We start from the raw sequence: 18413 nt of genomic DNA on the forward strand, positions 1-18413 counted from the left end.
TGGGAAGGAGGATCGGAGGGGGACGAGGAAGAAGACACAGAAGACACGACAGACCGGGTAGAAGGAAGGGGAACCCCAGACAGAGGACCAGGAGGAGGATCCTTCGGGAGAGAACCCAAAGGGACAGAGGAGGGGGCAGTGGGCGCATCAGGGTCCAAGGCCTGGAAACGGTTGTGAGTCTGAGGAAGGCGGGAAGGACGAGGAGAGGAAGAGCGCAACACGCGAGCATAAGAGATATTAGCATAAGGCGGGAGCCGGCGAACCTGGCGCCTCGCCTCAGGAAAAGATAAACGCTCCCGGTGCTTCAAGTTGAGGACGGCTGCCTCAAGCTTGTAATGGACACACGCACGGGAGAAGGTAGGATGGGCCTCACCGCAGTTGAGGCAACGAGCCTGGGGAGAAGCGCACTCCGACTTAGAGTGACCTTTACTCCCACACAAAGGACAGAGAGAGACAGTCCCAGAGCAGCGGAGGGCACCATGCCCAAACCTCCAGCACTTGTTGCAGAGCCGAGGAGAAGGAATGTACTCCTGGACAGAGCACCTGGCACCAGCAAGAATGACAGAGGGTGGAAGGGTCCTACCATCAAAGGTAATCTTCACAACCCGGAGGGGTTGACGGCGACTACCACGAGGGGGACGAGTAAACGTGTCCACCTGGAGAATAGAATGGCCCTGGGCAGCGAGGATATGTCGAATATCGTCGTGGCAGTCGCGTAGGTCCCGAACACCGGTCGCAACATGGGGCGGGAGCAAAATAGTGCCAACACTGGCATTCAACTGAACGTTCTTCGAGACCCGAACGGGGGTCTCGCCAAGGCAGGATAAGGCAGCCAAGCGGGAAGCAGCATCCTGAGAAGGAGCAGCAACGACACGTGTACCGAGACGAGTGGGGTTGAAAGTAATGGAGGCATCCACGGAATCAATGAGATGTCGATGGAGGGAGAAATCGTCAGGAGGCGCAGAATCAAGAGGGAGGAGATCAAAATATTTGGCCCACGAAGCGGGACCAAACAAGGCTTGATAGGTAGCAGAACTGGAAGGAATCGAGCGAGGGCGGCCGTGACGAAGACGGCGGTGAGAACCCCCAGAGAGAGAGGGGTTAAAAGGCGCAGTAGTTACAACTAGAGAAGGAGCCACGCCAGGGGACGAGGTAGTCACCACTGGGGGCTTGGGGCTCGACCCAACCACAGAGGAGGGAGGGGAGCCAGAGGAAGGAGTCAGAGAGGCCAAAGGAGGAGCAAGGTCGGGGCCCAATGCAGCGGAGGCTACAGAGCCCGGTCTTCCAATACGGACCGACTCGGGGGCTTGGTCGCCCACCCCACGAGCCTGAGAAGGTAAACCAGAAGAAGCCGAAGCAGGGGTAATCATCTTGACGAAAGAAAGAATTCACTCACGAATGTGCCCCCACACCCACCATGGAGCCACAATTAGAGGCAGGACACCCAACAAGAAGCTATCGCCGATCTTGTCGGGGCCTCCTAGGGGTGCGTCGCGAGTATACGCCCCACAAACGCCACCTTAAGAAACCGACAGTCCGTCGAGATCGGGTTCAGTGACGAAGTGGGGATTGACAATAAAAGGTTCCCCTCGCTCTCGACGTCGGGTACTGCAGGTCTACGGGTGCATGAGTATGCCTCCTCAAGCACCCGGGCGTCAAAATAGAAGAAGTCCAAGGGAAGAACCAGAACGAGCAAAAGGTCGGTAGGAAACGGCAAGCAGATAGGAGAAGAGGGGGGAGAAAAACGAAACAGAAGGAAAAGGAAAAGATGCCCAGCAGAATTGGAGAGGACGGCAGCAGGAGCACAAGGCTAGAAAAGGACAGAGGACCGCCCCAAGGAGCATCACACTCCGGCAGCCGCCCACTAAGCCCCCACACGGCGACAACGAGCTGAGCAGGGAGGGGGAGCCGCCCACTAAGCCCCCCCCCCCCCCCACACGGCGACAACGAGCTGAGCGGGGAGGGGGACAAGTGTGTGAAGATAAATCTTCAAACAAAGTGTGTGTTTAATATTTATATTAACACACTTATCAGATTCTTTTATTAAAAATTCTTACTCTAAGACAAAATGAATCAATAGGATTAAAAGCTTACTGCCATTACTTATAATATTACAATAATGAGAACAAATGGAGAATAACTATTGAACATAGAAGCGTTGAGCCTCACAGATGACACGCCTCAGGCGGAAACAGGAGGAGTCGAGCCAAGTGACACCATCGTTATACTGGTTGTTTAACTCCAGCCAGACAGTCCTCGTTGCCTTCATCGTTGTCTGGCTGTGGTAGTCCTAGCCTGGGGAAGACAAGTGGTACTCAATGCCATGATCATTACCAATCAACACCACGAGTGTTTACGGTCAACAAACTAGTTCTCACCTGCCGGTGCTAGACCAGTTAGAGTAGGGAGAGGAAGTGCCAGATAACCACGACCAAGACCTCGAGTTACGTTTGTTGCCGCTCGTCCAGATGTCGCTGATGTTGTCTGAAATATATCATTTCATTACATCCAAGTTAGCGACTCCAGGCCAAGTTATACTCCAATACTAGCTTGTCAACTTACGTGCAATCAGGAACCTGGAGATTAATTCTTGCTTCCTGAGACTTTCAATACTGACGGCCTGGAAGCCGTTGCCACGGCCAGAGCAGTAATAGGTTGCTTGCTCCCAGGTGTAGAGTCTACCAGAGTCGTGACACCATGAGAAGTGATACGCTCTGCCGTCCTCTACCTCGTCAACCTGACCAGTTGGAATACACATTATGTAGGGGGCTCATTTTAAGTGCCATTTAACCTTAAAACTGCTATATTAAAGGAAAATAAAACGTCTTACCAGGGGTTTAGCAGCATGGTTACATAGAGATGAAGTTGGACGGAAGGTAAAGGGAGGCAATAGGGGAGATACTTGTTGAGGCTGAGGAATGAAGGCCCGAGGCTGGCTTGGTAGTTGTGGCTGAACAAACACAGGTTGTTGGGCTGTTAGTTGTGGGAGGGTTGCTGGGGTTGAGGAGGTTGGGTGGGGCCGCCTTCAGATACCAAGAGGTTCAGTTGAGGTAACGAATGGCCTGTCAACAGTGACTCCCAAGATGACAGGAGCAGCGTCGTCTCTAATGAAGTATTGGGCCCAGGATGGCATCACTCCCGTCGCAATCACCAGAAATATTATGACACTCATCTGGAACGAGATTAAAATATTACAAAAAACAAGTCACTGACAACTATTGTTAAGTTACATCACAAGTAAACAAAGTACGTCTTCATTTGGAAGTAATAATTTTGCAAAGCTTGCTAGATTCAAAGTAGCATATACATGCGTAAGTATATTTTAGACAAGTTAAAGATTTCAGTAGTGAAGTTTCACACACAAAAAAAAAAACTGACATAGTAAGTAATTATTAAAAGAAGGCATCAAACTGGGAAGGCTATGTAGCACCATCAAATGCACGAAATAATCAGAGGACGCTAAATATCATCGATGATGCCAATATAGAATAAAGACTCAAGGCGAAAGATATCAAAAGCACCCCATTCACCACGAACTATCGAGGGACAAGCGACTGCAAGGAACGGTAGGAAAGCAGAACACCCTCGTCCTGGTAGTCAAGACATTCAATAAGGACATGCACGACTGAACGCAGAAAAATGCAATTTGGACAATTTATGGAGTTTCGCCCTGCTCCTTAGTGATGGTGAATTAAGCAAGTGGCCGATATGCAACCTTGCTAGAGTCACTTCCTGCCGCCAGTAGGAGGAAGGACACTGAAGGGGGGGGGGGACCTATGCTTAAAAGCACACAGCTTGTTATCAACTACAGAAAACCAACAACCCTGCCAACAGGCAAGGATGGAGGAATGAAAATCTGGGTAAAAGCCAGAATACCTTTACTGGAGATGGGACAAGAACAGATAGGCTTTCTAGCAGCAGCATCTGTACGCTTAAACACCAAAATGGCTGGTAACCCAGCAAAGCTACAGATAAGTTTACTAGAGATGAGCAACAACCTATGCTTCTCGATAATCACTGGATGAACAGGATTAAGGGACCCTAGAGCCACGAGGAGAATTAACTACAACCACAAAGGATTGACTCAGAACGCAGGAGACAGTAGAGAGAATAGCATAAATTTCCACTGTGAAGATGCTAGTCTCTGAAGGGAGGCAATACACAAGTGCGGTCAGGAAAAACAGTAGCCTACATCGCCCGCAGACTTAGACCCATCGGTGAAGATTGGAACCAAGCGGATGTGTGAAGAAAAGTGCTCAAGGAAAAGGCTTTTCAGAACCATAGGAGGCGTAAATGCTTTAGTGATGCGGTTCAAGGATGTACAAAACTTTGGAAGGGGGACTCAATTGGTGATGGAGTCTCCCCCCTCCCCCCCCAAAAAAAAAATTATGATCAGAAACATTAGAACTAAGGACCTAATGAGAATAATGTTAGATATACACAGACAAAACAAGGGAGGTGGTGAAGAGGGACAGGTAATACAAGAGGGGTAAAATGCAAAGCACGAGAGAGGCTGGAGAAAAAGTTTTAAGGACCGCACAGAATAGCGAAGACAGTAGCAATTATGGCAGTCCTGTAGAGATAGGAAGCTAGTGTCAACGTACAAGCCGAGGGTTGGAGTTGAACAAAAGGCACTAGAGCCGAGGTGCAATCCAGTATGGTGCAAAGCATCAAAACTGCGAAGAGTAGAAGCAGGCGAGTAAACAGGGCAACCATAATCTAGTTTAGATAGGACGAGAGAAGAATGTAAAAAGGAGAGAGTGCAACCTTCTCTTCCCCCCCCCCCTCCAAGAAGTATGGGACAACACCTTGAGGCGGTTAAGGGCCTTAGAGCTTTAAACTCTCAGGTAAGAGATATGGGGCGACCAAGACAAACGAGTGTCAAAGATGAACTCCATAACCTTAACGCAATTTTTATTCAAGGCGAAGACCATGAAGCAACAAAGATGGAGGAAAGAACTACACGCCTCCGAGGATAAGTCATAGAACAAATTTTAGAGAACTAAGCCATGATCGATGGCCCAAGACGACACGGCATCAATTGCAAGTTGAAGACGCCGTTGAAGAGGCGAATCATCACCGATAGCAAGGTTAAGATCGTCGACAGAGACGAGAAGAGGCCAGAAGGAACGAAGATCATTGAGGGCAACCAAAAAAATTTATTTTGTTCAGAACATTACCTTGGGGTACACCCTCATATTGCCTTAAACGTGCAGAGAGTTGTACCAAGCCTCACTAAAGGAACGAGGAGATGAAACTTTAGCAGATGAGGGGGAAGATTCCCACAAAGACCAAAAGAATGAAGTTGAACAGAATATGATACCGCCAGGAAGGCAGCATCATATTCTGGCTCTAAGAGCCTTAAGAGGCTCTTCCAGGTCAAAAAGGACGGCAACAATAGAGATCCTTGCAGCAAAAGTAGTACGAATAGAGACCAAGTTCATCAGGACATCTGTTGTGCTGCAGCACATGCTAAAACCAAGCCGAGAAGGAGACGTGGTGATAGTGTTCCAAGAACTACATACGAACATTAACCATACGTTAAGACTTTAGAGACAACTTTCGAGGGCAATAGGGCGGAAACCTTGGAAAGGGTAGTCGAGGGATGACCTAGAGTGGTTTCCATAATGGGAGGACAACCGCATCGAGCCAGTCCTCAATGATTGACTACGACTCCCAGGTCTGATTAAACCTACTCTAAATACGTTTAGAGACGAAAATATCAGACGTTTCACAATCTCCCTCCCCGCACATCTCATAATGATTGGTATCAGAGTCCACCACCGTAGAACCACAGAGGGCTACGGCAGAGAAGCTCAGAAGGGATCGTTATAGGGATGGCCGAGATGGCTACAGAAATCTAAAGGGAGAGATTCAAGAAGACTTAAGGAAAGCTCTATGAAGACGAGAACCAGAGCCAACATAAAAAGTGGAAACCCAATTTCGTCACGATGTGCAACCGGTCCCTCCCCCCCCCCCCCAATACATACAAAGTATCACAGGTGAAGGACTGGTGAGACATCGTGAACCAAGTTGCCCACTATCTTGTAGACACGCTTCCAGATCTGCAGCAGGAGGAGTTTCAGACGTAATGGTGGAGACAAGACAGTACACATGTTTAGCTGTACTGATGGTCCTTCGGGCCACCATACTCTTTCCGAAACAAAAGAAAAGACTCAACCGTCTGCAGTTTCGCCCAGGCTGCATGCTTACAGCCCGAGCAGAGTCTACCAGGGAATGCACTTCCGCCTTCCCCGAGAAGGAGAGCGAGGAATAGAGTACGGGCTATGTCAAAGACTCATGAAAAAAAGGAGGGCCACGAGGGAGAGGCAGAATGGAAACGTTGGAGGTAGTAACATGGAGGGTAAAGAAGCGCCAGTCAGCTTCAGCAAACTGGCACCTAGGGAAGGAGTGGTGAGGGTGAAACGGAAAAGTGTAACAAGGATAGGAAAATGGTCATTGCCATGGAGATAATCAAGAACCTGCCACACGAAATCAAAGTAAAGAGATGAACAAAGAGAAAGATCAAGACAGGAAAGGGGTGCGAGTCCGAGAATCCAAATAAGTGGGCTCGCCAGAATTCAGGAGATGGAAGAAGAGAGGAACGGTTCAAAAAGGCAACCCCATGTGTCAAAACATCACCCCAAAGGGTATGTTGACAATTTAAATCCTCCAGCAGGAGCACAGGCAAGGAATCAGGATTTTTTTTTTTTCTAAGAACCGGAAGAGCAACCTGGACATTTCGGAGGTGGGGGGGGGGGGGGAAGGGGAAGGGTTGAGAAACTAATAGCCATGGAAGCTACCAGGACGAGCACCCAAGCACTGGCTCCTGAGACAGAGGCGAAAACTGAAATTAGAAGTTGGAGGTAAGGAAATTTGCGTAGTATCCACGAAAGTTCCACTGAAGAAAAGACAATAAAGAACATAGCAACATAGAAGAAAAGGGTGGAAAAGGAACAACACATTAAAGAAGCTCAGGGTCAGCAAAGTCAGACGGAATGACTAAAATGATTAAAGATGGAGGGCAGGAAGCAGGGCCCAGAAGAGGAGGAGGCAGAGGAGACAACCAAGAGTGGCAGTCAAGGACAGCAAGAGGGGAGCGCACCTCAGCAACCAAGAGGGGAGCGGGGGCCAAAGAAACTTTAATAGCAGGAAGAGGGGGCTCAACATTAGAGTGAACAATATCTCTGGGAATGTAATGGACATCAGCCCACACACAAGCAGCGTGGAGAACCAAGAGATGGAGGACCAGAGGGAGAGGAGAAAGAAAGGAGAGGAGACATGACAGACCGAGTAGAAATAAGGGGAACCCCTGACTGAAAGAGGGGAACCATTCCGGACCAAACAAAGGAACTGGGGAGGTGGGCGTGCCTGGGTCTAAGGCCTGAAGTGGTTGCGAGACTGAGGAAGGACGAGGAGAGGGGGGGGGGGGAGTGCAACACGTGAACATAAGAGTCGTACAGGGAGAGGGTAGAGTTGAACCTCTTCTCAGAAAAAGAAACTTTCCCAGTGCTTCAGGTGGAAGACTGCTGCCTCAAGTTTGTAATCTATACACTAGTATCTGGCAGCCAAGAGGACAGCACTTCGGATTCTTAGGCCTGAGGTTCGATCCGAAGTGGAGGCAGAGAAATGGGCAAAAAGTCTTTCACACTGATGTTCCCGTTACCCAGCAGGGTATAGGTACCTGGGAGTGAGCTGCTGTGGGCCACTTCCTGGGGGGGGGGGGGTCCGATGACCAGGCCACGGGGACGCTAATCCCCGAAATCAAGATTAGCTCAAGAGCACGAGTGAGAGAAGGTAGGGTCGGCCTCACTGTAATTGAGGAAAGGAGCCCGGGGAGAAGTCTACTCCAACTTACACCCTTGTCTTGTGTGGAGGCAACATTGGAGCATGCGAGGGCACCATGCCAAAACTTCCAGTACTTTTTATAAGAGCCAATGAGATGGAACGTACTCCTGAATGGAGCATCTGGCACCAGCAAGAATGACAGGTCAGAAGGGTCCTAACATCAAAAGAAATCTTCACCACCCGAAGGGGCTGACGGCAACGACCACGAGGGGAGGGGGGTCTAGTAAACATGTCTACCTGAAAGACAGAATGGCCTTTGATTCTTCATATCCTCGTGGCAGTCTTTTAGATTGCCAACACCCGCTGGTTACAACATGATACACGAGAACTGTGCCATGACTAGTATTTAACAGCGTTCTTTGCGAGGCAAAAAGGGGTCTCGCTAATGCAGGATAAGGCAGCCAAGCGAGTAGCTGCATCTTTAGAAGGATCAGCAACGACTCTCGCCGAGACTGGTGGGGTTGAAAGTAACAGGCTTCTACCGAGTCTGCAAGGTGCTTAAGAAAAGGGGGGGGGGGAAGTCTAGTAGAATCCAAAGGATGGAGCTCAAAGTACTTAGTCCGCGTAGCAGGACCAATCTAGGAATGGTACAAATTAGCATGGGAAGGGAGCATACAAGAGCGGCCGTGAAGGTGACAACGGCGAGAACTTCGAGAAGGGTCATAAGGTGCAGTAGTGACAAAGATGGAGCCGTGCAAGGGGACGAGGCGGTCACCACAGAGGGTTTGGGGGGACTACCCTCCTCGACATAGGAGGGAGGGGAGCAGGCCAGAGTAGTCTGCTATGGGCCCAGAACAGGTCCTGTAGTAGGAGATACAGAGCAAAGTCTTCCAGGACAGTTTGACTCGGGGAGCCTGGTCGCCCACCCCACGAGCGAGTAAGAAGTCTTGTCAGTCATGCATCAATCAATCTAAATGTTTGGGACCTGGAACCAAGGGACACCACCTACCATGGTAGCCAGGTACGCCGAGCACGCGCCATTGCAGGAAGGGTGCGTCGTCTCCAGCGGTGCTCCCCCTTTTCAACAGAGGAGTCTTACTACATCGTCTAGTCTCCCATACTGGTGCCAAGACCCCATTCACCCTATCGCCCCAGCCGGGACACTTGACCAGCCACTCAGGGGGGGGGGGGACCTCCCCCCTCCAGCAGGTGGTCCGATGGCTCACGAGGCCACTACGTGGTTCTCTTCTGAACGTACACCACCCAAAACGGGGCAAAGGCAACCATCACTGGTCCCAGGGACGTGTACACGAGCTTCATCACGGCAAGGGGACACCACGGAGGGGGCTTTATGTAGCAATTATCCATCGATTGCTGCAATTACTGTTTACATGAACATAGTTAAAACTAATTCCAACAAAGTTTCCATTGACTGGTTAAACACTATTGCCAGAGCAATAATCAATGTTATACACCTGGTCTCTGGCCTGGGAAAAATACTAGAGCACGTTTAAGGCAGTAAACTCTTTTCTCCAACGAGTTTGTGATCCCACTGGTACGACCACAAGTAAGTAAGTAATTATCAAAAGAAGGCACCAAACCGGGAAGGCTATGTAGCACCATCAATATATGCAAAATAATCAGAGGGCGCTAAATATCACCAAGGATGCCAATACGAGAACAAAAACGCATAAGGCGAACGATATCAAAAGTATCCGAGTCACCAAGAATTCTATCGAGGGACAGGTGACCGCGAGGGGCGGTCGGAAAGCAAGACACACGCTCGTCCTGGAAGTCAGGACATTCAAGAAGGACATGCACGACCGTAAGAGGGACAATGCAACTAGGACAATAAGGAGCAGGGCGGTGCTCCATCAAGTGACCATGGGTTAAGCGAGTATGGCCAATACAGCAACCTCGCCAGAGCTGTTTCCCACCGCCGGTTACGGTGGAAGGAGGACTGCCACGAGGAAACACAACATTTAAGAGTACGTAGCTTGTTACCAGTAACAGACTAACCAAGAAGCCTGCCAACGGGTAAGGACTGAGGAATGGATAACCGGGTAAAAGTCGGAATACGGAATGCCCTTACGAGAGATAGGACAAGAGCGGACAGCTTCCTTGGCGGCAGCATCCGCACGCTCATTTAAAGACACACCAATATGGCTGGGAACCCAACAAAACTCAACCGACTTAAATTTACTGTGAACGAGAAACAGCCAATGCTGGATCTCGACAACCACTGGATGAACCGGATTAAAGGACCCGAGAGCCATGAGGGCACTACGAGAGTCAACAACAACTACAAAGGAAGACTGACAACGAGAAAGCTAGGAGACGAAGAGCATAGAGAATAGCATAAAGTTCCGCTGTAAAGATGCTAGTCTCCGGAGGCAAGCGACACATAAGTGCGATCAGGAAAAACAACAGAGTAGCCAACACCGTCCACTGACTTAGACCCATCGGTGAAGACAGAAACGGAGCGGGAGTGAGAAGAAAAGTGCTCGAGGAAAAGGCGTTTTAGAACCGTAGGAGGGGTAAAAGCTTTAGTGATACGGGTCAAGGATGTACAAAACCGCGGAAGAGGGACCCTCCACGGGGGCAAAGAAGGAACACGAGGAGAAACATCAGAAATACGAACGGAAAGAGAATCCTGCAGGCGAGATAACCGGACAGAAAGAGGGAGGTGGTGAAGAGGAACAGGAACCTGCAGGAGTGGTAAAAGTTAAAGCACGACAGAGGCGAGAGGAAGGATGTTGCAAGGTACCGCGCAAGATAGCGAAGACAGTAGCGATCACGGCGGTCCTGGAGAGACAGGAAGCCAGTGTCAACATACAAGCTAAGGACGGGAGTCGAACGAAAGGCACCAGAACTGAGGCGCAACCCGAGTATGGTGCAAAGCATCAAGACGGCGAAGAGTAGAAGGAGAAGCAGACGAGTAAGCAGGGCAACCATAATCGAGCTTAGACAGGACGAGAGAGGAATGTAAAGCAAGGAGAGTGCGCCTATCTGCCCCCAAGAAGTATGGGACAAGACCCGAAGGAGGGTAAGGGCCTTAGAGCACTCAACACGGAGGTAAGAGATATGGGGAGACCAAGACAAACGAGTGTCAAGGAATAACCCCAAAAGCTTCGCGGAATCTTTGTATTCAATGGGATGACCATAAAGTGACAAAGAGGGACGAAGAACAACCCGTTTCCGAGTAAAAGTCATGGCACAAGTCTTAGAAGTAGAGAACTTGAAGCCATGATCAGTGGCCCAAGACGACACGGCATCAATTGCAAGTTGAAGCCGGCGTTGAAGGAGAGGCGAATCATCACCCTGACAACAAAGAGTAAGATCATCGACATAGAGAGCGGAGAAGACACCAGAAGGAAGAGAGGAAAGAAGACCATTGAGGGCAACCAGAAAAAGAGTAGTGCTCAGAACACTACCCTGGGGCACACCTTCGTATTGCTGAAAAGAGGGAGAGAGAGCGGTACCAAGGCGCACCCGAAAGGAACGACGAGAGAGGAAGCCGCGGAGAAAGAGAGGGAGATGACCACGAAGGCCAAAAGAATGAAGTTGAGATAGGATATGATAACGCCAAGTGGTGTCGTAAGCCTTTTCCAGGTCAAAAAGGACGGCAACAACGGAGGTCTTCGCAGCAAAAGCAGTACGAATATAGACCTCCAAGTTCACCAGGACATCTGTCGTGCTGCGGCACTTGCGGAAACCAAATTGAGAAGGGGGAGAGGAGGTGATGGTGTTCCAGGAACCACATCAGACGAACGTTAACCATACGTTCAAAGAGTTTGCAGACACTAACTTGTGAGAGCAATAGGGCGAAAGTCCTTAGGGGAAGTACCCAGAGACCCCGGTTTGCGAACAGGGAGGACAACGGCATCGAGCCAGTCCTCAGGGACTGACGACGACTCCCAGATCCGATTATACAGACTCAGTAAATACTGAGACGAGCTCGGAGGGAGATGGCGAAGCATCTCATAATGAATACCATCGGAGCCCGCCGCCGTAGAACCGCAGAGGGCCAGGGCAGAACGAAGTTCAGAGAGAGAGAAGGGATCATTATAGGGAAGCTGAAGATGAGTGCAGAAATCTAAAGGAAGAGACTCAAGGACAGGTTTACGAAGAAGGAAAGATTGGGGAAGATGAAGACTAGAGCTAACAGAATGAAAGTGGGAACCCAGTTCGGAAGCGACCTGCAACGGGTCCGCCACAAGAGTATCATGGAGGTGAAGGACCGGTGAAACATCGGGAACGAACTTACCCGCTATCTTGCGGATACGCTTCCAAATCTGGGCCAGAGGGGTTTCGGACGTAATTGTTGAGACATAAGATGCCCAACATTCACGTTTAGCCGTACGGATGGCCCTACGGGCCACCGCACTCTGCTTTCCGAAAGAAAAGAAAAGAATCGGTCGTCTGCCTACGGCGGTGCCTCTTCCAGGCTGCACGCTTACAGCGGACAGCCCGAGCACAGTCCGCATTCCACCAGGGAACGCACTTCCGTGGACCACGAGAGGAAGAGCAAAGAATAGAGCGGAGGGCAGCGTTGAAGACAGTGTCATGAAAAAGGAGGAGAGCGCGAGAGAGAGGCACAAGGGAGAGGTCAGAGAGAGCAGCACTGAGGGTAAATAGGGTCCAGTCTGCCTTAGCAAACTGCCATCTAGGGAAAGAGGGAAGGGCGAAAAGAGAAAAAAGGAAACCAAGGATGGGGAAATGATCACTTCCATGGAGGTCATCAAGAACCTGCCACGTGAAATCTAAGTAAAGAGAAGAAGAGCAGAGAGAAAGATCAAGACAAGAAAGGGTGCGAGTCCGAGAGTCCAAATGAGTGGGCTCACCAGAATTCAGAAGAGACAGGGAAGAAGAGAGGAGAAACGGCTCAAGGAGGCGACCCCGGGTATTCGTCAGAACGTCACCCCAAAGAGAATGACGACAATTGAAGTCACCCTAGCAGGAGCACAGGCTCCGGCAAGGAGTCTAGGAGGCGTTTCAAATCAGGAAGAGAGAGCGGGACACTCTGGGGGAGATAAATGGAACAAATTGTGTACCATTTCCCCACAAAGATACGAGCAGCAGAACAATGTAAGAGGCGAAGGAAAAAGCAAAGGAACAAAGGGAACATCGGCACGAATCAAGAGAGCAGAAGAATTAGAAGCCCCAGCAATAGGCTGGGGGGGGGGGGGGGGGAAGAGAAAGGAATAGCCACGAAAACGACCAGGACGAGCACCAAGCATTGGCTCCTGGAGACAGACACAAAGGGGCGAAAACCGCGAAATCAGAAGTTGGAGTTCGAGGAAATTGGCGTAATAACCTCGAACGTTCCATTGAAGAATGGACAACGACGAGAAGAGAAAGGACAAAAACAGAGAACAAGGAAGAAACAAAGGCGAAAGAGCAACAGAGCACGTTAAAGAATATCAGGGTCGGGATCAGGGTCAGCAAAGTCAGGTTAGGGGGCATGGGTAAACTGAGCAAAGACGGAGGGAAGGAAACGGGAGAACAGATAAGAGGTGGGCGGGCGGGGTCCGGAGGAGGAGGAGGAGGAGGAAGAGGAGGAGACAACGGAGAGGAGCAGTCAAGGACAGCAGCAGGAAGAGGGGGAGTAGAAAGAGGGGAGCGCACCTCAGCAAGAGCAGCAACCGAAAGGGAAGCAGGGGCCAAAGAAACCCCCAAAGCAGGAACAGGGGGCGCAATCACTGAAACGGGAGGGGAAGGAGCAACAGAGCCAGAAGTAGGAGCCGAGGAAGAAAGCGAAGCCTTCTTACCCGCCGGGGAAGAGGAAGGAGAGGAGCCAGGCTTTCGCTTCTGACTTAAAGAGACCGGTGTCCCAGCAACTACGTACTGGGCAACGGATTCCAGTGTCAACAGGAGAAGCCGAACGAGAGCACACACGACGGCCGTAGGAGAGCGATGGACATCCGCCCGCACCGACAGGCGGTGGGGAGAGCCGATAGATGGAGGAAGAGGATGGGAAGGAGGATCGGAGGGGGACGAGGAAGAAGACACAGGAGACACGACAAGACCGGGTAGAAGGAAGGAGAACCCCAGACAGAGGACCAGGAGGAGGATCCTTCGGGAGAGAACCCAAAGGAACAAAGGAGGGGGCAGCGGGCGCATCAGGGTCCAAGGCCCGGAAACGGTTGTGAGTCTGAGGAAGGCGGGAAGGACGAGGAGAGGAAGAGCGCAACACGCGAGCATAAGAGATATTAGCAAAAGGCGGGAGCCTGGCGAACCTGGCGCCTCGCCTCAGGAAAAGATAAACGCTCCCGGTGCTTCAAGTCGAGGACGGCTGCCTCAAGCTTGTAATGGACACACGCACGGGAGAAGGTAGGATGGGCCTAACCGCAGTTGAGGCAACGAGCCTGGGGAGAAGTGCACTCCGACTTAGAGTGACCTTCACTCCCACACAAAGGACAGAGAGAGATAGTCCCAGAGCAGCGGAGTGCACCATGCCCAAACCTCCAGCACTTGTTACAAAGTCGAGGAGAAGTAATATACTCCTGGACAGAGCACCTAGCACCAGCAAGAATGACAGAGGATGGAAGGGTCCTACCATCAAACGTGATCTTCACAACGCGAAGGGGTTGACGGCGACGACCACGAGGGGGACGAGTAAACGAGTCAACCTGGAGGACAGAATGGCCTTGGGCATCAAGGATATGCCGAATATCATCGTGGCAATCCTGCAGATTCCGAACACCGGTTGCAACATGGGGTCGGGAGGCAGAATAGTGCCAACACTGGCATTCATCTGAACGTTCTTGGAGACCCGAACAGGGGTCTCGCCAAGGCAAGATAAGGCAGCCAAGCGGGAAGCCGCATCCTGAGAAGGAGCAGCAACGACACGTGTACCGAGACGAGTGGGGTTGAAAGTAACAGACGCATCCACGGAATCTACAAGATGCCGATGGAGGGAGAAATCGTCAGGAGGCGCAGAATCAAGAGGGAGGAGATCAAAGTATTTGGCCCATGAAGCAGGACCAAACAAGGCCTGATACGCATCAGCACGGGAAGGAATCGAGCGAGTGTGGTTGGGGCGCGAACGGCGTTGAGAACCCCTAGAGAGAGAGAGAGGGGTCAAAAGGCGCAATAGTCACAACGAAAGACTTAGCCACACCAGGGGACGAAGTGGTCACCACCGGGGGCTGGAGGCTCGACCCAACCACAGAGGAGGGAGGGGAGCTGGGGGAAGAAGTCAGAACGGTCAAAGGAGGAGCAAGGTCGGGGCCCAACGCAGCGGGAGCTACAGAGCCTGGTCTTCCAATACAGGCCGACTCGGGGGCTTGGTCGCCCACCCCACGAGCCTGAGAGGGTACAACGGAAACATTCAACGACATAGAGACGAAAAGTGATAAATTCATCCAGGAATGTGCCCCCATACCCACCATGGAGCCACAATTAGAGGCAGGACACCTAACAGGAAGCTATCGCCGATCATGCCGGGGCCCCCTAGGGGTGCGTCGTGAGTATACGCCCCACAAACGCCACCTTAAGAACCGTCAGTCCGTCGAGATCGGGTTCAGCGACGAAAGGGGGATTGACAATAAAAGGTTCCCCTCGCTCGAGACGTTGGGTACTACAGTTCTACGGGTGCAAGAGTATGCCTCCTCAAGCACCCGGGCGTCAAAATAAAATAAGTCCAAAGAAAGAATCCAAAACAAGCAAAAGGTCGGCAGGAAACGACAAGCAGATAGGAGAAGAGGGGGGAGAAAAACGAAACACAAGGAAAAGGAAAAGCGATCCGGCACAATTGGAGAAGACAGCAGCAGGAGTGCAAGGCCAGAAAAGGACAGAGGACTGCCCAACGGAGCATCACACTCTGGCAGCCGTCCACCAAGCCCCCTCACGACGCCAACGGGCCGGATGGGGAGGGGGTGGTACGACCACAAGAAAATGCAAAGTATCCACCCCCCCACCCTTAGCCTCTCGTTTTGCAGGTCGTGTGTAATGTTTAGCCTTTACTACAACAGAAGAGGCTTTGTTCTCTATTTAGATACCCGGTTGGTTAGAAAAGTTAATGTCCATGAGGATCAGTGCCCTATAGGTTCAATACACGCACGTGCTCTTTGTATAAACTTTCTGTAGAGGGCAATGGGGCCGTACTTTTACAAGGTTTAGGAAGCTTAAACCTATCTTGCGAGACCCATTCCATGCATACCACTTTCGAAGAAGAAAGTTCGTCCACTAGCTATTCATCATCGCTGGCAATTTAGAGTTTACATTGTTGGGTCAGGAACATTTGCAGCTTTACGCATCATTTTGATCTAGGTGAAATGACTTTCCTTTCACCCTAAAGTTCATTCCATGGATAAGTTTTCGGCAAGGTCTTTGTGCTAACCTCCAAGACTAGAAGAACTAATGTTTGGAGGTGCCGGGCAATATAAAAAGTCATGGTTCAGTATATGTCCTACAGTAGTTTTATCATCCCGATTCCTCCCCCCCCCCCCCCCCCACCACCACTATGTCCAACACTGTTGGACGTGGGAGTTATGTAGCATTTGTTGCACGAAAAGTCAGAGTTTATGGAAGCAAATGCAAGGAGTCTAAACTTAACATTCTGGTCAACTTCATTAAGAACAGCATGTTCTCGTGTCCCACCATATTCAGTAGTTCAAATTTATTGAAAAAACCAAACTTACATAATTTTGTAGATTAACCTACACGTGGTTATCTACCAGATGTCAATATTAAGGTTTTATGGCAATAGCATTCACCCTGGCGAGTAATTTTTCAGCTAAAATTGGTAGTTTTGCTTTATGCTTAAAAAAAAATTACTTCAATTGCTGCCAGGCTCTACCTTCCAGTTTAGAGTAATTACAGTGAACTAACTGCCTCCCCCAAATGAATCGCGGGTTTACACTGAGCAAGGGGACCCATTTAAGATGTACCTATTTACGAGTATTGTGGTAGCTTTGAATACTCCCTCACTATACTAAAACACGAGGCAAGATTTAAGACAAGTTTGTAGTAATAAACCTTCAAGAGCTTTAGTAAAGTACATGCGAGGAATAGAGGTTGTGGCATTCTGAAGGATGTGGGATATTATCTGACCAGGAAGATAATTGCCAGTTAAGGTTTCAATTAGAACTGGCATTAATTGTCACTTCAGGAAAGTCAGCGATGATCCGTCATGCATCAGAAAACACCAGTAGGTAAAGGGGTGTTTACTAGTTATGTTAGTGCACCATTATGAAGACCACTTCGTCAAGCACCACGGTCCTCAAGAAGCACAAGTACTTTATATTCACAAGGCGAAATTTTCTACGCAATATTTATACCAGCAATAATTGCCATTTAAATACAGTATCCACCGATGATGAAAGGGTGGCCATTTTTTCCATGCGACAGCCAAGATGATCGAGGCAGAGTTTTAGACAAGTTAGTTAGTGTAAACCTAATCTTACCAATTCAGATTTAGTAAAGTGTAACAAAACCAGGAGAAATCATTTGTTAGACCTGAAGGTGCAAAGGACATGTTGAATTTAGACAACTTTTCCTTCCAACACCCGTTACACAAGCTCCCTGCAAGTTTGTCAGTATAGGATCTTTAGAGGTTTAACTGCTCAAGCCAATTATAGGCTTGAGGTTTAGGAAATTTCAGTCAAGTTAATAATTAAAATTAAGTCATGGCCGATTTTAATTCTTGTACAAGAGTTATGATAGTTTCAAAATTAATTAAATACACGAATTTTAGCAGTTTTATACCCAAACCAGTTAACCCACTCACAAGGTAATACAGAAATCAAGAGACGCTTTTAATGTCATTTAAGAATAATCACTTTATTAATAATTCTTAAGAACTCCATTTTAGTCGTGTGGAAGACAATTTAAAACTCAATTTTAGGAATTCACATTAGGAGTAATTTATCCCGATATGAATCAAAGGCACGATTATATGCCATCTAGTTACATATAGCCATAGAAGATTACTAGGTATAAACATGGAATGTAATATTGTTGAAGTGGTTAATAACTTGCGTCATTTAGTTGACAACTGTTTGACTCACGACACTACTAGTTTGGCTGTGAAGTAAGGGGGGGGGGAAGTTACAAGTTATGAAATACGTTCAACAATTTAACGTCTATAATAATACCTATTAGAAAACTTAAAAACATAAAAACCAACAAACAACCTATAACAAACATTTCAAAAAACTTAACAAAACACAAACCTTCGCTATGATAAGATGTCTTGCCGTGGAGAGGAGGTAACTGACACACCACGGCTCCAGCTCCCACTTTTATACTCACCACATTGCTTCTCATTGGTTAATAGTCTGACGCAATAGATCCATCTTGGCTTGTAATTGGCTGCGCCTCAACTGGGGTCTAAGACGCTAGTTACTCCTGCCACTACGACCATAACATGCACGTTGCCAGTGGCCGCTGCCAGAGGTGGCCAGTGGCCGCTGCCAGAAGTGGCCATTGACAATATCAACAATGCAGGCAAGGGCCACTTAACCCCATAATTAACGGAACATTACTTGACCTCCTTCACTGCTATGTAGATTTTGTTTATGTATTGTTTAAATATTTATTATTTATAGTCATTTACCTTATTGTTAATTACAACATAGAGATGGAGAAGAGATGGATGAGGGGAAGACTTGCGCTCCCAA

General features: G+C 49.2%; 1 long non-coding RNA gene across 2 annotated transcripts in view; it reads right to left on the minus strand.

The window, feature by feature from the left end:
- LOC138372418 (uncharacterized) overlaps positions 1–18086 on the minus strand; it is a 326474-nt gene extending 308388 nt beyond the window's left edge. Inside the window, exons 1-5 of one of the 2 annotated variants that reach the window (XR_011230858.1) lie at positions 17967–18086; positions 2831–3172; positions 2563–2737; positions 2379–2484; positions 2027–2295 (exon numbers count right to left, since the gene is read on the minus strand). This is a non-coding gene — a long non-coding RNA (uncharacterized lncRNA). Of the gene's footprint in view, positions 1–2026; positions 2296–2378; positions 2485–2562; positions 2738–2830; positions 3173–17966 lie in introns of those variants that run through there. The other variant, XR_011230859.1, reaches the window with a different exon arrangement.
- Positions 18087–18413: the final 327 nt, after the last annotated feature.

Source organism: Procambarus clarkii, chromosome 38 (genome assembly GCF_040958095.1).
Source record: "Procambarus clarkii isolate CNS0578487 chromosome 38, FALCON_Pclarkii_2.0, whole genome shotgun sequence".
In the NCBI taxonomy this organism is placed as follows: Eukaryota; Metazoa; Arthropoda; class Malacostraca; order Decapoda; family Cambaridae; genus Procambarus; species Procambarus clarkii.